Genomic DNA, 22,616 nt, shown 5'->3' on the forward strand with positions numbered 1-22,616 from the left:
TTGTGATTTGGCTTTTCTGAGTTGAAGTTTTAGGTGGACTATATATATATATAGATGGCCGCTGGGGATATCTTAAACGAGACTATGAATGCACCCTCATGGCACAAGTTAACATGTGTTTTGCATTAATTATCTTCTCGATTAATGTTTACAGCTTAGCGAATACTATCATAGTTATATGTGCATAGTACTCCCTCCATTCCAAATTAGTTGTCCGTTTGACTTTTTACGTGTATTTTAAGGTGACTTTGACCTCATATTTTCGGTAATTATTTTTCAAATTTTTTTTTTGTGAATAAAAGTTTGAATCTATTTTATTCAAAAAAAAAATTTGAAAAATAATTACCGGAAATATGCGGTCAAGCCACTTTAAAATACGCGTAAAAAATTAAACGGACAACTAATTAGGGATAGGGGGAGTATTATTTCTTGCGTGATTCTTTGTCTTCCTCGTTAATCTCTTTTTTGGTGTTTAAAATATAGTGTTCCACATTTCTTTAATTTAATAATTTATTTATTAGTCCAAGTTAAATCCAAATCAAGTGTTTTGAATTGAAGTGAAAATAAGAGAAAATTAATCCATTTGCGATGTCAGATTTCTTCAATTGATAAGAAAAATAAACAACTCTTACGTGATATCTAAAAAATCATATCACTATTTCTGTAAGAATAGAGGTGTATTCAATTGGAATTTTAAAGGATTTTTTTTATTTTGAAAATTTTAGGGTATTTAATTTGTATTATAAAAAATTCTTTAAAATCTGATGGTATTCAAGAGAGATTGAAAAAAGTCTTTTTAAATTTGGGGTATTTAATTTAGATTTTAAAAAGTCCATTCAAATCTAGTGGTATTCAATTTGGATTTTAAAAAATGCATTAAAATCCAGTGGTATTCAAAAATCAATGATTTTTTTTTTGTATTTTATAAAATTATAGATTTTGATGAATTTGCTAGTGTATTTTATGTTTTCAGAAATTTTAGCAAAATCCAACAGATTTTGATGGATTTGTAAAAATCACTACTCAAATCAACAAAAATCTACTAGATTAATTCAACAACTCCGCCAAAATTCGCTTACAATTTAAATGAGTCGAAATGACAATCATTCAAAATAATGGATTATATATAAATCCTCTAAAATCTTAATTGAATACATCCCTAGTACACTTATGGATTGAGTGAGGTGAAAGATAAGATATGCACAGATATGTCAGTTCTAGAAGTTCAGCAATGTAGCTGTGTATGTATTATAAAAAAATTAGGTTCACCCTATTTGTGTTACTTATCACTCATTTGTATCGTTAGTGGAACCTAGAATCTATTAAGAATATTAATGTTTATTCTTGAGAGGGTAATTTGTATTTTATAATTAGTTTTAGAGCAAGTCCAACCTCTTAACTCATTTCTTATATATTATAAAATTAAGCTGTTACTGATTTAAGACATGGACGAAGAAATTGTCTCCAACAATCCTCTATATATTCATTCCTTATTTAATAATTTAAATAGTAACAATTCATTATTTTCATATAAATAAGAAGGAGAAGGATGATGTGGCTCATATTTTATAATAAAATAACATTTAAAGGACTTTTAAAATAAGAAGAATGCTACTTAAAAATAAAAAGAATGCTACTTAAAAATAACATTTGAATAGCTAGCTTGTTGTACTTGCTCTTATATCATTAACAGAAAATTGTTATGCACTCATACTTGTATTCATATTTTTATTTGATTGTGGTATATTATGTTCAACCCCCATTAGCCTATCTACTTTAGGGCTAACAATTGATTTTAAAGTAATAAGTTGATATACAAACAAAAAAGATCCATATGCCATCATGTATGCAAAAAAGTATGAATCTACTCGAGTTCTAATTCTCAAGACGAGTGAATATCCAACATCAAATGTGAAGATGATGAATATGTTTTTCGAAGTCATTACTTGGACATAATATATAATGGACCATTTGTGCCATTACGTGGCTAGTCTTCCACATGTGCCCGGACATTATATACCCCAAAAAAAGAAATATTGGTCTCCTAAGGACAATGCATCTATTTTAAAAGATGTAAAAGTAATAAATCTATTTTATAGTAACCTTTATATTGTTATTGGAAATACGGTTATTCGATGTAAGATTATAAAAGAAATATAGGATGCTTTGGAAATGGGATGTCACGGAACCAAGGTTATTAAGAAAAATATGACGACAGTGCTTATTTAAAAATATGAGCACTTTGATTCAAAAGTTGATGAATCGTTGACTAAAACTTATGAAAGATGACTCTGTTGAATGATTTGTCACTAATGGGAAAGGAGTATGATAATGAAGACTCCAACATAAAATTTCTTATGGTCCTTCCTAAACAGTGGGACTTGAAAACTCAAACAATAAGAGACAATAATGGTTTGAATGACATGTCTTTTGATGAAATCTATGACATTCTCAAGACTCTTATGAACTTGAGATGCAGCCGAGGAAAAACAGGTAAGAAGGTAAGGAAAAATTTGTTGGGTAAACTGTCGAAGAGAAGCAAGGAAAAACAAAGAACGAAAGTTTGGTGGTATCGATTGTCAAAAGTTACAATAAAATGGGGTACAAGAGATCAAGCAAAAACAAAGAACCTTTCAAAGAAAAGTACCAAAAGAAAGAAAGCATGAAGTCAAAGTTTGATAAATATGAGAAGTCCAAGATCAAAAATTTTAACTGTGATGAAGTGGGATGTTTTGATACCGAGTGCAAGAAGGCTAAATCTAGCAAGGGCACATGAGAGGCACTCATCACAAAGAAAATAGATTGGGCTGATACCTCGTATTCTGATGAGGAAGTCAATTATGCTTTAAAAATAAATGTTAACAGTGACATTGATCCTTCAATTAATAAGGTACTTCAAGTTACTTCTGATTTTGATACTGATATTATTTTTGAACTTAGACTGTTTCTCACATAATTGCATGTTAATCCTAAGAACACTATACCATAGATTGGCTTTCGCAACTAGATTTTTAAAAATTATCTATAAAACATTGCTATTGGATGATGAGTTCATGTCTATTGCAAGGAATTTTAAAAACATTATGATTGAATCAATAAAATTTGGAGGGTGTTACAACCGTTGCAACGTATTATATAACCGTTGCGGTGCATTAAAAATTTGAGCCCGAAATTTAGGCGGGCTTGCTAAATTAGTGGGCGGGTTTGCTGAAAAATTTGAGCAAGGTTTCATATAATTATTTTCCCGGCTTTAAAAAAAATAAAAATTGAAACATTGAAAACAAAACTCACAAATCAAGGACTAAAACACAGAGACTCACAATAACTATGCTTTAGACTGTGGCTCAATAGATTAGATTTCTCAAGAGATTAGATTTCGGAGAAGATTAAAGTTTGAAGAAGATTATATCTTGAAGAATATTAAAGTTTAAAGGGTATGTTAACAAATCTTAGAGAGAGAATTCGATATGGAGAAAACCCCTGCCTTCTCATTGAGATTATGTCTGAATATATACAAGCTTGGTTGATTGATCACCAAGTAAAAATCCTACAGTTAAGCCTATAATACAGCTGTATATCAATTAGAATATTTGCCTAATATTTGCCTAATATTACATTACATAAATAGATAGAACTTGACACCCCTCCTCAAGTTGGAGCATGCAAATCATGGATGCCCAACTTGCTCAGAAAAGAGCCATGATGAGGTCCTCCTAGTGCTTTGGTAAATATGTCTGCGAGTTGAGTACGAGTAGGAACATATGATGGTTGAATCAAGCCATCAAGAATAGCATCTCGTACAAAATGGCAGTTTATTTCTATATATTTAGTTCGCTCATGAAACACCGGATTTGCTGCAATATGCAGAGCGGCTTGACTGTCACAATGTAACTTGATAGGTGTAGAATGCTTGATCCCAAGACTAGAGAGTAATGATTTTAACCATTTAAGCTCCGATGTAGTAGTTTCCATAGAACGATATTCGGCTTCAGCAGAAGAGCGAGAGACCGTATATTGTTTCTTAGTCTTCCATGATATTGGAGACTGACCAAGAGTGATAAACCAACCATTAAGAGAACGTCTAGTCATAGGACAACTTGCCCAATCAGAATCACACCAGGCATATAGGCATAAATCAGAGTCAGAACGTAGTAAAATTCCTTGACCGGGATGACCCTTTAAATATCGAACAACATGTAGAGCTGCCTCCTAATGATCAACGCGCGGAGATTGCATGAATTGAGCCAAAGTGTGTACTGAGTATGAGAGGTCGGGACGCGTCACAGCCAAGTAAATTAGACGACCAACAAGTCGCCTATAGGGCAACGAATCAGATAGTGACGGACTGGTTGTTAATGCGAGACGATGATTCTGCTCAATGGGAAATGTAGCTGGTTTGGCCCCTAACATGCCAACTTCAGCAATTATATCCAACGCATATTTGCGTTGACACAAATAAATTCCAGCAGGACTACGAACTACTTCTATCCCAAGAAAGTATTTAAGAAGACCAAGATCTTTCATCCGAAAGCAAGAGCTCAAGTAATTTTTCATTTCTTGAATAGCAGCAGAGTCATTGCCAGCTATCACGAGATCATCCACATATACAAGTAAATGCAATGAAGTAGTTCCTCTATGAAGAGTAAACAAACAATAATCGGCATAAGATTGAACAAAACCGTAGTCCTTAAGAGCTGAGGAAAGTTTGGTGAACCAACAACGAGAGGCCTGACGCAAACCATAAATTGATTTGCGAAGACAACAAACGAGCCCAGGAGGATTGGTGCGAAATCCTGGAGGAGGGCGCATATAAACGACTTCGTCTAAATCACCATGGAGAAACGCGTTGTTAACATCCATTTAATGAAGTTCCCAATTACGAGTGGCTGCAACTGCAAGAATAGTACACACCGTCACCATCTTAGCAACTGGAGCAAAAATTTCCTTATAATCAACATCCTTTACTTGATGATTGCCAAGAATCATTAAACGAGCCTTGTAACGTTCAATGGAACCATCTGACCGATATTTAATCCGATATACCCATTGACTTCCAAGTGCTTTCTTATCAAATGGCAAAGACTCCAAGGACCATGTTTTGTTTGTTTCGAGCGCATGCATTTCTTCCTGCATGGCCCGACGCCAGTGAGGATGTTTAACCACATCATAGAAATTTCTTGGTTCAACACCTGTTGTCACAACACCAAGAAAAGCTCTATGTTGTACAGAAAATCTATCACAGTTTATGAAACATGATATGGGATAAGGAGTACCTGAGGAATGCGATGAAGAGGGTGTAGCAGGAGTGGAAGGGCTCATACTATGTACTGTGTGAGTGACAAAATCTCGAAGAAGAATGGACGGTTGTTTTTGACGATGACCACGTCCCAATTGTGATATTTCTGCATCATCAGGTGAATCGGATCCCCCTTTGTCGTTCATAGTTGAGCTAGATTCATTTTCAACCTCATTATTATTTTCGCAAGTAACATCATCTCCACAGGAAATATCTGAGGGTTTAGACAACACTTGATTTTCTGAACTTAAAAGTTCATTGCCATCAGCAAGGTAAGGAGACCATTCTGTGGAACTGGAAGTTGTATGCTCCTCAGTTAAATAGGGAAATTCATGCTCTGCAAATATAACATCACGAGAAATAAATACTCTCCAGATTCCAAGTCAAATAATTGCCATCCTTTCTTTCCATAAGGATAACCCAAAAATACACAACGACGACTTCTACTAGAAAATTTATCACTCTTATGATTCTGATTATGACCATAACAAAGACACCCAAATACTCTCAAAGAATCATAAGAATGAGGTTTTTCGTATAAAAGTTCATAGGGAGTCTTGTCATCTAATACGGGAGTAGGAGTGCGATTAATTAAATAACCAGCAGTCAAAATGCATTCACCCCAAAATTTTATAGGTAATTTCCCTTGAAATCTCAATGCCCGAGCTACATTTAAGATATGTTGATGTTTGCGTTCAACTCTCCCATTTTATTGAGGAGTGCCAACACAAGATGTTTCGTACAGAATACCATGATCTTTAAAAAATGTTTGTAGTGGTTGAAATTCAGTACCATTATCACTGCGCACTATTTTAACCAGCTTGTTAAATTGTCGCTTGATCATAGCAAAAAATTGAATTAAAGTCAATTTCACCTTCGTTTTATCAACTAACAAAAAAATCCAAACCGCACGAGAATAATCATCAACAATGGTTAAAAAATATTTTGCACCACATGAAGACGGTGTACGATATGGTCCCCATAAATCACAATGAATAAGATCAAAAGAACTGATTGCTTTATGCTCGCTAATGTGAAATCTTGTTCGAGAATGCTTGGCACGAACACATACGTCGCACACTTTATTTACACTAGTTTTAACATTACTTGACTTAACATGAGGGATCTTCTCAAGAACGTTTATTGATGGATGTCCCAAACGCTGGTGCCATAAATTAAAAGAGTCCACAGCATCAACCTTATATGCAGTAGCTTTGACTGATCCACAGTAATAGTAGAGCCCCCCATGTTGTTCACCCGCTCCAATCAGTATCCTCGAAAAGTGGTCCTGAATCACACACAAAACATTGGTGAATTGGACAGTGCATTTGTTCTCGCATAACAGTTGTGATACTGAAATCAAATTACATGTAAAGTTTGGGACGTATAAGACATTGTATAAAATCAAATTAGGAGCCAAAGTAACCGTCCCAGACTTCATGGCTGTAGCTTGAGCACCATTTGGAAGACTAATATGACTCTGGATCTCACGAATATCATTTAACAAAGACAAGTTGCCTGTCATATGATTGGAAGCTCCGGTGTCTAAAATCCATTTAACATAAAAATTACCTGTCATGCTCGGAGTAGATTGTGATTTTCCCTGAAACACGGATTTCAGAACTTGCCATTAATCCTCTGTCAAACCAAAAAGACCAGACTTGTCAAGCTCTCCTAAAGCTGGCTTAGATGTTGACTCGGGTGCAAATGGATGCAGAGAATTAGAAGCAACATTGGGACGAGGATTGAAACTTCTTCTTCCTTGCCGAGTAACAGGAACATAACGTTGGTTGCCACGACCACGTCCAGACCCGCGTCCAGGTGCCTTGGAACGATCAGGCCACCACTCTGGATAGCCATGGAGTTGAAAACACGAATCAATTTCATGCCCAGTTCGCTTACAGTGTGTGCAAGAAAGAGAAGCTTCCTTGGGTTCAAAACTCATTACTTCAGCACGTTCTGAATTGATTTTAGTACCCATGCGTAATCGTTCTTCTCGAATCAAAGAAGAGTAAATTTTGTTTATGCCTCCTACATCATCCGCTGCCAGCAAAGTCGAATGTACTGTTTCATACAACCCATCATCAACACCCATCAAAAACTGATGGACTTTTGCATTTTCTTCTCGCTTCTAAAGCTTCGTAGCAATTTTACATGTGCACTTACCACATTCACATGTAGGAACAGGGTCAATTTCAGCCAATGCTTCCCAAAGTTTCTTCAGTTTAGCGTAATAATCTTCAATAGACATACCTTGAACCTGTTTACAAGTATGCAATTCAGCCTTGAGTTGTTGAATACGTGGACCATTTGAGATATTAAAGCGTTCTTGAATGTCAATCCACAGGTCGCGTGCTGATTCACGGTATGAGATCGTGGATCGTAGCTTCGAATCAATAGTGTTCATAATCCAGGAGATAAACATTGAATTAACGCTAATCCAATCTTCATATTCATCAGATTCCTCGGATGGTTGGGTTATGCTGCCGTCAATGAAACCAATCTTTTTCTTTGCACGTAAAGATGTCCTGATTGCTCGCGTCCATTCATCAAAATTATCGCCCTTCAACTGTGTTTGGGTGATCAAGTTTCCTGGCATGTCATTAGCCGCAAGATCATAAGATGATTTGCCTTTTGAAGGCGTTTCCTTTGAAGATGTTTCATCTTTGCCAGTCATGCTGATTGTGAAGAAACAATATATGTGTTGTAACTAAAGAGCGCAAAGCTCTGATACCATAACAAATCTTAGAGAGAGAATTCGATATGGAGAAAACCCCTGCCTTCTCATTGAGATTATGTCTGAATATATATAAGCTTGGTTGATTGATCACCAAGTAAAAATCCTACAGTTAGGCCTATAATGCTGTATATCAATTAGAATATTTGCCTACTATTACATTACATAAATAGATAGAACTTTGACATATGTTTTTTTTCTCAAATCTTCTTCCCCAAATCTGATTTAATTCATAAATATGTTCGATTATTGGTAATTATTACTTAAAATACCTACTTTCTTGATTTTATGTTTTTCTCAATTGGGTGTTAATTTAATGGTTATACAGAAACTCAGTAACTATTTGTGAGTCGATTTGTTTGATTTTTGAGTCGTTATGTGTTGTGATTCAGCTCGGCATGACGGAATAAAATGGAAAAGAAAGTACGAAAACCATCTATCGAAGCATAAAGCAAGGGAAGTCCAGGTCGGTTCTGAACATGCGATTCTTAGGTCTAAGAGCAGTGGTGCGGAGGCAAGATTGGCTGCTGCTCAAGAACAGTGTATATCTGCCTAAACACCCCGAAAAGGAACTGATAGTGATGAAGAGTCCTCTAAAATGGATTTTTTTGAGTATGTTGAGGCAGTAAAGCTTAATGTGGACTTGAATATCCCTGGTGGTCAGGTTTCTAGCTCCTTTTCTTTTACAAATTTGTTTTCTTTTACAAATTTGTGTTCTTATATTTTACCTAGCTGTTCTTTATGGGGCTTATGTTCGTGAATGACACTTCACAGTTGATGATCCGGAAAGTGCCGCCTATGAGAAGATCTTAAGGTTGTGTTTGTTTGGGGTGAATGTAATGGAATTGATGTAATTAAATGAATTAAATGGGAGTTGGAGGGAAAATTTGAAAAAAATAATTAGATGGACAAAATTGTTATGATAAGAATTGTGAAGAAAATGAGGTTAATAAGAAATGGAGCATTGCATCTCAAATTGGGAGTGTTTAATTATTATATAGGTGATTTTGAATGTAATGGGTGAAAAAATAAATTTTTTTAAAAATTTAATCAATTTCCACTTAAAATTTCATTCCATTTCATTCACTCCAACCAAACATAACATAACTGTAAGCCTTTGACTTTCACATTCCATATCCAATTTAGTATCAAAAGTTTAGTATCAAAACATGTATGGGGTTAAACATACTTTTGGTACAAACTCCCAGCTTTCTCCATGTACGAAGATACGAGAATGATACTTGAAAAAATAAAAGTGCATTTATGAGTAATTTTGAAATGAGAAATTGACTAAAAAAAGATAAGTACTCCTTCCCTCCCAATTAATCTGTCATGTTTGATTTTTTACGGTCAAACTGACTCAATTTTGATTGAAAATTTCATATATTATATAATTGAAAATATGTATAAAAATTATATCATTAGAAAGTACATTTAATATGCTTTAATATGCAATTTTCAGGTTTTTAAAATAACGAAATAATGAGTTTTTATTTACGATCAAAGTTGAGTCAATTTAACCATAAAAAGTCAAATGAGACGGATAATTTGGGACGGAGAGTAGTTTACATTTATTATTAAATAACTTTAGAATTTGTTTTCTGGGAAATATAATAACTGTAAAGTTTGCGCAAACAAAGTTATACAGTTAAACCTCTTTAAAGTAATACCTTTGGAACTGGGAAAAATATTACTTTACCGAATTTATTACTTTATCGATATAATAATATTTTATTAATTTATTGAAGATTGATGTGAAAATAACGAGAATTATAAACTATTTTCGGCATTGCAAGATTCGTTCAGAATGAAATGATAAATAAAACTTAGTCAAATAAATAATTGATTCGAATAATTAAATGAAACTATCTCTAATTTATGATATGGGAATGTGATGGATGTTGAGCATCGCTTAAATTATCCAAGCGACAATGATGCGGTCATGAAATCACCTACGTATGAAGAAATCATTTAGTCGGTAATGAACAATGATGAAGAAATCAAAAGAAATATTTCAAGAAATCAATATTTGAAAAATTACTTGTAACAACACGAGCAAAACAAATATAGAGTTATTTATACTTTACATGAAGTCAAGAATGATATTAGTTTTGACTTTGGTGGGAAGAGAAAACAAGCTACTATCGATTCATATTTTAAAGGAATTGAATTTTGTAACTCATTTACATTACATATATATATATAATTATAGAATTATTACTTTACATATTACTTGGGCCTTTAATAACTTTCTAATTTTTTATTATCTTATGCTTTTAGCGAGAATATTATTTTACAACATTGGCCCAAGTTCGGACCGACGAAATTTATTACTTAAGCGAGGTTATTACTTTATCGGGTATTATTTAATCGAGATTTAACGGTACAAAGAATATAGATATTACTACCTAATTTTACTTTGAAGAAGATCAAACAATTATTAAAATTCCTAGAACAGGTATGACAATAAATTGCTAAATAAGATGAGAATTTTCTGCCTAGTCTCAATTTACCTTTGGTTTTACCTTTGGTTAATAAAATACCCATTGGGATTCGTTCAGGTATCTTGCAACACCAGAGGGAGACTTGATCCTCCTTGTAATTCTGTTGGTTATTTTGACAGAGAAATGATGGGAATCAGTCATATGTATCAGAAACCAGCTTGGAAGAGATCCAAAGTGAGCTAATTGTGACTAATGTTACTTGTAAACCATTCCACATCTTTGGGTTCATTTATCGAGATTATTTGATTTAATGATGCATTGAAAATTTTATTCAATAATCGAGATTATTTGATTTATTGATTTTGAGGCATGTTATGTTGGGACCGGAAAAATATTTTATTTGACGAGTTTATTTGTTTGTCCGGGATTTATAAATCAAGATTCTATTGTGTGATGTATACATGTTTGATATGTGTATGTGGGGACAAAGGGGGGATTTGTTTTGTTTTGACATGGTCTATGATTTTGATTGGTGTATGATTTTTGTTTTTACATGATGTTGGTTCTTTGTAAAATTGTGATGGTGAAAACTGGAAGTGAAAGTGTAAAGATTGTTTTTTAGTGTAATTTTTGGTCATTAGGTTTGTTTTTCTTTGTGCTTTCTTGGGTTTTTTGTTAACCTGGTGAGGCAATTTGATACGCGTAAGCTCATAGTTTTATGTAGATCTGCTAAGTTGATGATTCAATCTTTAAGTTAAGTGGTTCGGCAGTTGAATAACAATTGTGGTTTTCGGGAAGAATACACCTTGGGTAGGTTGATGGCTTAAAAATCTTGATAATTCTACAAACAAATAAAATGGTTGCTGGAAGTTTATTTTACTTTCCGCTTTAGGATGGAAAAGAAAGTATTTTGATGAAAAGTGAGAGTAAATTGTAAAAATTGTACCTTTATGCATAGACTGTATTTTACCTTATAATTGACTTTATTATTCTGATAGCCCATAAGTTTGATGATGAAATTTGTTACTGAAATCTGCTAGGTCTAGTATTCAGTACTTGACCAGGCCTAGTCGTGGTCACTGGTAGTCACACTCCTTGTCTAGGTTGAATGTTATGTTGCTCAGAGGAACTTGACTATATACCTGATCTGTTTTCTGGTAGCTAAAACTGAATGTTAAGAGTTTCCTTATCATTAGAACCCTCGTCTTGAACATCCCTGTCTTAAAAAGTAAATAAATGGAGTAGACAGCCTACTTTTTGCTCACCCAGGTTGGTTAAACTAGACAATCAATCTGTCCCCCTAGTACTTTTAGCAACCTGCTCACGCCACCTGGTTTACAACCTATGAAACCTCGCATCTGTTTACTCTGTATTGGAATTTCTGAATTTTATAAGCAAAAATATATGTCAGGACTTGGAAGCTGTACATGAGTAATTGCTTGAAATCATCATTTAATCTATTTTATGGTTTCCACCATGCAGGAAGTTGCTGGGCATTTTCAATAGTAGCTGCAGTTGAAGGGATCAATCAGATTGTAACAGGTGAGTTGATCCCTCTCTCTAAGCAGGAGTTGGTGGATTGTGACAAAGGTTTCAAGCAGGGATGTAATGGTGGCTTGATGGACTATGGCTTTGAGTTCTTAGTTAAAAATGGTGGCATTGATACTGAGGATGATTACCCTTATAAAGCTGTTGATGGCCAATGTGATCAGAATCGGGTATAAATTAAAATTAAATATGAGACAAACTAATTTGTTATAAATATTATTTGTTACTAGTTTCTCATACAATGGTTCAGGATTTTGCAACTTATGTACTTGTGTCTATTAATTTTCCAGAAAAATGCCAAGGTTGTGACAATCAATGGTTATGAAGATGTTCCTCAAAATGACGAAAAATCACTGAAGCAGGCTGTGGCACATCAACCAGTCAGTGTAGCAATCGAAGCTGGAGGCAGAGCATTCCAACTTTACGAATCGGTAATTTGTTTCTAATTTTTTGTAGGCTGTATAATACTTTTCAGAGAATGATAAATGAGAATTAGGAGTGTAATGCACTGAATTTGCATTATAATCTAGTCCTCAATTCTTCTCTGTTATATTTTTTTACTTGTGTTTTTTTGGGTCCAATTTTGTTCACTACATTTAGATGGATGAATGATGTTTGTGTTCAGATAAAACATAGCCTGTTATGATGTTTGCGTCCAAGTCGGTATTGCAAGCAGGCTACACAAACAAATATCTTCCAACTGTAAAGCAATTTTTGTAAAAATATATTTTGTTTGCCTTGCCCTTAGGAGCCGTGCTGCAAATAGGAACTGACAATGTAGGCTTTGCCAACAAACTGCAACATTGAGTGCTTTTAATTTAGCAGGCTTCATTTGATCATCATAATCCCACCGAAATCAGGATAACACACACCAGTAGCATCTACAAGCCCAAAATAATTAAAAGTAAAATCAAAGTACTTAAAAGACCAATTTGCTGCAACATCATGATATCCCACATGATTTAGAAAATGTAAAATGAAGTGAGGGAAATGAACGTAGAAATACAATACTGATTGAGACGAGTAATTGATCATTTACCCCCAAATCTGCGTTTTTTTACTCATTATCGTCTTCAGAATCTATGCAGCCTTCTTCTCACTGTCTTCAGAATCAGGCAGTGTTTCTTCATCATCATCTTCTGAATCAAAGCTATTTCGCTCACTAACATCTTCATCACTAGACCACTCGACCAGATTTGATCCTGGCACCGAGAGCAGGCTTTCTCTGTACTTGAAAACTTCATCAAAAGAAAAATAAGGATCAGGACTAATGTATCTGCCCACTTTGTTGTCGGAGTTATAGGAGAAATGCCCTGCAGTTGCTAGTAAGAATTCACTGTTGAAACAGCCTTGGACACAGTCAAACCTCTCACCTACATCAATACTAAGCTTGAGAGTCCATGATGCCTTCACTCCACCACCATGAAGGCATGTCTCGTCATCTAATGTCCACAGGTTAATTTTTCGTCTAATTCTTCGCACTTGGAAATAATGACAGAGATAGAATCCTTGAAGTCGGCAATTCGAGCATCATAACATATGCAGCTTACAGGGAGTTTAATATCACAGACAAAAACCTCCTTGTTTAAATTAAAAGCCATAATACCATTATCTCCTAGGGCAAACAAAAATCCATGGAGGCAAATATCAAAATTATTTTCTTTAGGAACATCAGTCTCAGTTTCAATATTTTGCCACGCATCTCTCTTTGCAGAATAGACCTCAGAAAATGTACACGGAGATACTTCATCAGAAAATGTAGGGGGAGATACAACCCTAAGAACCTTAAAATCAAAATCAATTGGATCAAATCCAAAGCCCAAAGCCTCTCTAATGGTACCAGAACAACCGTATCGCGCACGTTGTGCTTTGGCGTATTGAGTAGGCCATGGAATTAGTTTGGATTGCTTAGTTGTGGGATTCCAAATGTAGATATCAACATATTTACTATGATAAGGATAAACACACACACAAACAATACCAGAAACGCAACCAACTAGACAAGAGGTAGGCATAGAAGAATAATAACCTTCAGAGAAAGGAAATTTCAGATGGGCTAAATAATCATCAGAACCGCCAAGTTGAAAGAGTGAATAAGACCCATCCTCTTTAGGACAATAACTAAATAATCAGGGCTTGAAATGTGAGAGTACCATGTTTTGGACACAGCTTTGCATCGAAGTATGTACTTCACAGGGAGCCTACAAAGCACCTCGGTTAAAAGATCTTCATCTGTTAACCTCTCCATCCTAAAAAATATTCTTGAGTTAGTCGATATAGCTGTTCATCGATATCCATGATTCTAAAGCCAATATAGTATGGATAGTTAAACTTACATGAACATGTTATGTTTTACGAGATTACAAAGCAGTCTTTTCATTTATATACTAAAACAGTCACCTGGCTTCTCTTATTTGTAAAAATTAATACACATATTCCACCCCCAATACTTGTCTACTCATGTCAAATATCGAGCTTTAAAACATTCTAAACCAGTTCAGAAGAATTTACGAAGTTAACCATAAATGACAATATTCTTGACCTTTCTGGAACCTCCAACATGCCTCACTGCATGCCTATAACTCTTTCAAAGTTAATTTAATTAACCTAATTCTTTGTTCCGAGTAAACAAGACATTAAAGTCTACGATATATCCGAAATTTACTGTGTATTACGAAGTACACAATTTATAGCAAGGGCTTGAAGTCAGCCCCAGTATGCTTTAATTAAAAAGCTCTAATTCAAGTACATAAACATGAAAAACAAGTCAAGTCTGAGATTACAACTGCATAAACATCCGTCCAAAAACAAGTCAAGTCCAGTTTTATCATTAAATCCCAACTCATCTTGCAAATTACATACATATATGTGTGTTTCTACTTTCTACACACAGTTCCACCCAACATCAATTAACTTAAATAAAAGTATATACGCAGATTTATACGTGGATAAAGTATGTATCTTTGCTTATTTCTATATACACATCTCCACCCAATATCAATTCACTTAAATAAAAGTATATACGCAGCTTTAAAATATTCTAGATCAGTTCAGAAGAACTTACGAAGTTAACCATACATGACAATTTTCTTGACCTTTCTGGAACCTACAACAGTCTGTTGTACAGAAACAGCATGAAAGCGTTCTAATTAAAAAGCTCTAATTCAAATTCTACAGGGTCGAATTCTAAGATTAAAACTACATAAACATCCATCGAAAAACACGTCAGGTTTAAAATTCCAAAATTATAGTCAAAATGTAACCCAAATCCTAACTCTAACATTGCTAAAATTTATAAAAACATCTTGCAAATTACATACATACATGTGTGTGTTTGCATAATATCAATTCACTCAAAAGAAACGTATATACGCAGATTTATACCTCGATAAAGTTGCTTGATTATAATAGTCTACTCTCGTCTCAAATCAAGCTTTAATATCAAGTTTATTCAATTATCCTAAATCTTTGTTCTGAGTAAACGAGACATTAAAGTCTATGATATATCTGAAATTTACTTTAAATTACGAAGTACACAATTTATAGCAGAGGGTTGAAGTCAGCCCCAATCTGCTTTAATGAAAAAGCTCTAATTCAAATTCTACATAAACATGAGAAACAAGTCAAGTGCGAGATTACAACTGCATAAACATCCGTCCAAAAACAAATCAAGTTTAGTTAAATCATTAAAAACCAACCCACTTTCAAATTACATACATATATGTGTGCTTCTACTTTCTACACAGCTCCACACAATATCAATTCACTCAAAAGAAAAGTATATACGCAGATTTATACCTCGATAAAGTTGCTTGATTATACTAGTCTACTCTTGTTTAATTCTTGGTTCTGAGTAAACTAGACCTTCACGTCTACAATATATCCGAATTTTACTGTATACTACGAAGTATACAATTTATGGCAGAGGGTTAAATTCTAGTACGGAAACAGCTCTAATTCAAATTCTAAGATAACAACTGCATAAACATCCATCGAAAAACAAGTGAGGTTTAAAATTCTAAAATTCAAGTGCAGTTTTAAATTACATAGGATATTTATCAGATTGTATAATTCGGATTTCGGATCAAATCTCGGTTTCATGAATTTCGATTCGCTTTTTCGGATTAGGCACATTTTGCCAGGACCAAGTATTGGTACAGAGTTATCTTATTTTCCAATTTGGTTCCGAATTTGAGAAGTATTTTGGATAATCACATCGGTTTCATGTATCTGAATCAATTTTCAAATAATGATATAATTAGTGACGTTTCATATCGGATCTAATCTAATACAGTTTAGATCTAGTTTATCTTAAAATTGAATGAAATTCGGATCAAGATCGAAATTTTTTAGCTCAAATTAAATTGGTTCGAATATTTTCGGATAATAACGTAGTCATATTTATTATTTTGTGAAATTTTAAAAATATATCTTTTTATTTATTGTAAAATTTTGAATATTGTGTAATTTATTTTTTTAAGAATATTAAAATAATTATTTTAATTTTAATATTAAATTATTTTATATATGAATTTTGCTTATGATCATAATAAGTAATTTTACTTACCTACTAAGTACTTACGTCGTGACCTTATAACAACTAAACTTAGGGGTCATTTGTTAACTGCTGAACCAAACTAAAAATACTGGACGAGTGGATATTGACCGGTTAAAATTATTTGTATGTTTACTTATTTTTCTGGACGAGGCAAAAATTTTCCTCTAGATGACAGAGCCTTAAATTTTACTCTGAATCACACCACATCTGTGTTGTGGTTTGCTGTGTCCATGTTTGTTGGGAAAAAAATGATTGATATGTGTTTTATATTTTATTATCATTATCCTTTTATATTCATTTGACATAATCATATTTTATAAATCTCATATGAAAAATAATTTATTGTAATTAAATAAATACTCCCCCGTTCCTAAATATATGTCCATTTTGATTTTTGACTGGTCAACTTGACCATTTTTTTACTGAATTTACACCCCTATTATATAACCTGACAAAAATAATTAAAATAATATCATTGAAAATTACATTTACTCTATTTTAAAATGTAACTTGCATATTTGAAAAATAATTCATCAATAATTTTTTAAATTAATTCAAAAATTGGTTAATTAGACTTCTAGAAAAATAAAATGGACATGTAAATAGGGACGGAGGGGGTAACAAAAACTATTGATTTTATAATATTGTACCTTTCTTTAAAATGTTATGATTACGTATAAACTTGATAAAAAATATTTTATGCTTCTTCTAGAAAATATGAAAAAATTTGACATGACATTTTATTAATAACTTAAAAAAATACATTGTTTAGAAAAAAAATATTTTTTTATCAAACGACATTACTCATCCAGCATTCAGATAATCAATCATCCAACAATTTTATTCTTCCAGAAAAGATGGTTCAAATTTAACAAATGACCACTAAACCTCAATTTATCAAATTTTTTAATCGGATTTATGTTAGATATCATATTTTGGGTCATACTCGATTTTGATGATCTATTATTTTGTTTTATTCGACTTTAAATTATAATTGGATCTATTATTTTGTATTATTTTCGGTTCGGATAATTTTTGAATCGGTTTAATATTGATTTTCGGATTGCTATTGGATTATATATTTCGAATATAAAATCGGCTCTCGATCCAATAAATTTCAATTTGCTTTTTCGGGTTCTCATACATGAAATGAAAGCCTTAGATTTTTTAATAAAAATACTGCTATATACCTAAAAATTGACTACATATACAGAATCTGCGTAACAACCTGAAATGTGAATCTTGAAGATTAAAAAACAGAAAAATTAAAACAGTTGGACCACTATCTATGAACATTTAATCATTGATTATTTTTCTAAAATTAATTATCTTTTTCTAAAATTTATGTTACTTCCTTCAGGGTGCTTTCACTGGATAATGTGGAACAGAGTTAGACCATGGTGTTGTTGGCTGTTAGAGCGTAATGTGGCAAGTACTAATACTGGAGAGTGTGGAACAGCAATGCAGCCATCATATCCTACAAAGACTGGTGTTTATACAAAGTGTTTATGCTGCCCACCTGAGGCAGCCACCTGCTGCGATCATCACTCCACCTGCTGCCCGCAAGAGTTTCCTGTCTGCGACATCAATGCCCAAACGTGCCTATCGTTTCATTTTCGTTATCCTGTCCAGTTTGTTAGTATAATTTGGTATTCTGGAGATAGTTTGTTTCATTTTCATTTTTGTTAGTATTAATATAATTTGGTAGTCTCGAGATAGTTTGGTAGTCTGGAGCTGGACTCTCGACATATTCATAGTACATTACTGTAAATTACAAAACTATAATGTTTAGAAGTTGGTACTGAGTCAAACTTTAGATAAACTCTTCCATAGGAGTAGCTAGGTAGTAGTCATCAGTACTCGTTAAACTTTAGATAAACTCTTCCATAGGAGTAGCTAGGTAGTAGTCATCAGTACTCGTTAAACTTTAGATAAACTCTTCCATAGTGTTTTGAGAATGTATGTACAGGTAGTGTCCGATGCTATCACCATTCACCACATATGATTCATCTTAAGCGTGTGAAGCATTCTGAAGTAGTGTTTTTCTTAATGCAAAGAGCTGAAAATATATTCATTAAAAAACTCATCATCTCACATGGAGATACAAGTATAAGAATGTAAAAAGTTCTCCAAAACCCAAGTGAAAAATTTACACCCTGGAGATAACAGTGAAACATTCCACAATCTAACAAACTATTCGAATTAATGGACTGTAACATTTGTAGTGGGAGGAACCACGAGTAGTGACCTCGATTTAATCGAATAAATATGTTTGAGAAATAAATATCCAAGAGAGATAGGTGCAACAAAAGTATGCAAAAGGAAATTGTTAAAAAATAAACTAAAAACATATACAAATCTAAGTACAAAGTAAACTAGATTTAACTAAACTAAACCACATCCACAAATCCAACCATAATATCTGCCTCTGCAATCATACTTTTATGGTAACTTTTATTACAAAATGACAATGTTCGGTCACAACTATTCCCTCTATACTATTGGCTCTGGGAATGACAATTGCTCCAGAAAGTCCTCAATGGATTTACCAGATTTTAGGGAGCCCACACAAACATACTTCTGGTGTAGTAATTATAACGTGCACGTGTGTATCGTTATTTCTCAAAGCTGGTTGGTTTAAACTATTCGGTAGCTGTTACTCGAAAGGTAAATTTGAAACCATGTTAGAAAAATGAAAGCAACTTCCGGGGACTCTTACCTTCTTTAGTGCACTAATCCAATCTTATATATCTTTTAATTATTCCACTGTGGCCAATGTCCCCGTAATGGATAGGGGCACTTAGTCCTGAACTTTGTTTTACTTTATAAAGAGTTGTTCGCGAATCGAACTGTTCGCGAACAAGTTCGAGCTCGGCTCGGTTCGTTAAGGGCTCGAGCTCGGCTCGGTTCGTTAAGTACTCGAGCTTGAACACAAAAAATGTGTTCGTTAAGAAAACGAGCTCGAGACGAGCTTTTGGCATGTTCGGCTCGAGCTCGGCTCGACTCGGTTCGGCTCGAGCTCGGTTCAAAAAAAATTTAATTTTTTTATAAATTTAATTATATGAATTTTATTCAGATTTTTTATAAATATTTTTAAAATTTTGAATTATACGAATTTCAAACTATATATTTTAGTAATTTGAAAAAATCAGATATTAAAAAAAAAAAATTTAATTTGATATTTTAATAATTAACAAGTGATTTGACTACTACTTGTAACTAGTATTTATTTCCTGATTGGTGTTTCAATTTTTTGAAATTATTTATAAATGATCCAACCGTATGGATGTCAAGATATATATATATTTAAGTGATATAATAAAAATAAATATATTTGGTTTGCTATTTTAACAGTTAACTGGTAGTTTGATCGGTACTTCTATTTAGTCCCGTTATGATGTGTCGATTTTTTAAAAATATTTATGAATGATCCAATCGTACGAATGTTAATATCTATATATTTTAGTGATATGACAAAAGTTTTAGAAAAAAATAAATATATTTGGTTTGTTATTTTAATAGTCAACCGATGTTTTGACATGTACTTGTAACTAGTGTTTAGTCTCATATTAATATTTCAATTTTTTTAAAATATTTATGAATGATCCAACCGTACGGATGTTAATATCTATTTAGTGACATGATAAAAATTTTAGAAAAAAATAAATTTATTTTGTTTGTTATTTTGACAATCAACCAATTGTTTGAACAATACTTGTAACTAGTGTTTATTCTCATATTAATGTTTCAATTTTTTAAAAAATATTTATGAATGATCCAACCGTAAGGATGTTAATATCGATATATTTAGTGACACGAAATTTTTTTAGAAAAAAATAAATATATTTGATTTGTTATTTTAACAGTCTACCGGTGTTTTTACATATACTTGTAACTAGTGTTTAGTCTCGTATTCATGTTTTGATTTTTTTAAAAATATTTATAGATGATCCAACCGTACGGATGTTAAGATCTATATATTTTGGTGAAATGGCAAAAAATTTAGAAAAAAAATATATATATTTGATTTGTTATTTTAACAGTTAACCGGTGTTTTGACCTGTACTTGTAACTAGTGTTTGTATCATATTAATGTTTCAATTTTTAAAAAAATATTTATGAATGATCCAACCGTACGGATGTTAAGATCAATTTATTTTAGTGATATGACAAAATTTTTAGAAAAAAATAAAAGTAGTTAGTTCGTTATTTTAACAGTCAACCGATGTTTTGACCAGAATTTTTTAATTCAGCTTAGCTCGGCTCGTTTTGATGGAGAAAGCTCGTGTTCGGCTCGTGTTCGGCTCGGTTCGACTCGGCTCGATTTTGTTCGATAAAAGCTTGTGTTCGGCTCGTTCGTTAACGAGCTCGAGCTCGAACACGGATTTTTGTTCTTTAAGAAAGTTCGGCTCGACTCGGTTCCTCAGCAAAAAAAATGACAGCTCGACTCGGTTCGATCAAAACTCGGCTCTGCTCGGTTCGTGAACAGCTCTACTTTATATATTTCCCTTTCATGTTACCGTATATTGAAGTAAGATAACACAGTTCTAAGTTCTAATGTTAGTTCTAATGTTGCTATATATTGGTTGGGGCTCATATGTAATTGGTCAGATTTGAGCAATGTCTTTTATAGTTTATATATATATATATATATATATATATTTTAATTATTCAAGTAACTAAGTTTTATTAACATCACAGGCTCGACATTAGCATATTTTCTAATGGACAAGCAAGGAAAAAGAGTCTCCTAATTACAAGTTTTGTGGAATGGTATCTTCACATATGATTTTGTTAGGAACTGTCTATGTCACGAATAAGGATTTATCAAGGCGTCAGAATATGACAGAGAAATCAGGATATGTAGTCCAATTAGGATCCGTTTGACAGTCAGGATATGTTGAGCCGTCAAGATACGAAGACTGTCAGGATCTGAGTGGATAAGTCAATTCTGCGAGATAAATCAAGAGGTGCTGATTTATAGGATCGTAGTTGATTTAGACATGTATAGAAAGTAGAAGAGTTATACGGTAACATATCTTATAAATAATATGGATTTATTGTAGTTGTGTAGTATGTAAACATAGAATAAGTTAACACTTTATTTGTGGTGCTTAACTCGAGTATTCGTATAAACAACTCTTAAGAATATTGTTCTTCAGAGAGTTTTGTAACAGTTTATTAAAGGTTAATATAAACTGTTATTTGATTCATCATGTGCTGATTTTACATCCATAATATATCAGTTTGTTTAATAATTGTATCCAACCCGCTTAAACAATTAATTTAATGGGCAAGAAGTGATATCAGAGCGGTTAAATTAACTGTTAATTTAAGTATGAAAGCATGAAAATTCCCATCCCGAAAATAGTTGATTACTTTACATGGAGAGTAAAGATGTTGATGTTCCTGGAAGCTATTGATTATACATATGTTTATATTGAAGATCAACTGATGTGAAAAAAACTGATTACATCATTCATTGACATCATCATCCGTTGATATCATCATCCGTCGCTATCATCATCTGTTTACATCATCATCGTCAGTTGATACATAAGTTCTAATGTCAACCTTTGATAGTTTTTGCTTGATATAACCAATTGCTCCTAACATTTTCACATTAACCCGACAACACATGGCCTAAAAATTGTATTATCCATTGGATAAAATAATTCAGATCACCATGGTCTTTCGCCTTTGACCATATTGACCAGTTCAAAATAAGAGTCCCCTAATATTATTTTTTAGAAAGAGCATTGGAAATATTTTAATCGGAAAGTTTACTCTTCAATTTTGACACACGGTCAGGACTCGTCAAATAAGCTATTTTAGCACGAACACTAGACTAAATCAGAAATCAATAAACATTTGTATCTGGATGACATGAACAATGCACCATCCTATCTTCAATAAATTTAATCATCTCGAGATAAAAGAATGATTGAGTTTAAAGAAATTTTATTTGGTTATTCCGAATAAAAGAAATAACCAATAAGAATAATATTGAATAAAATTATGAGCAGTGTTTAA

General features: G+C 33.0%; 1 pseudogene; it reads left to right on the forward strand.

Moving 5' to 3' along the window:
* The first annotated feature begins 8,631 nt into the window (after nucleotides 1-8,631).
* Nucleotides 8,632-18,272, forward strand: LOC141684938 (putative cysteine protease RD21B; annotated as a pseudogene).
* Nucleotides 18,273-22,616: the final 4,344 nt, after the last annotated feature.

This window comes from Apium graveolens, chromosome 9 (assembly GCF_009905375.1).
Source record: "Apium graveolens cultivar Ventura chromosome 9, ASM990537v1, whole genome shotgun sequence".
NCBI classification, from domain to species: domain Eukaryota; kingdom Viridiplantae; phylum Streptophyta; class Magnoliopsida; order Apiales; family Apiaceae; genus Apium; species Apium graveolens.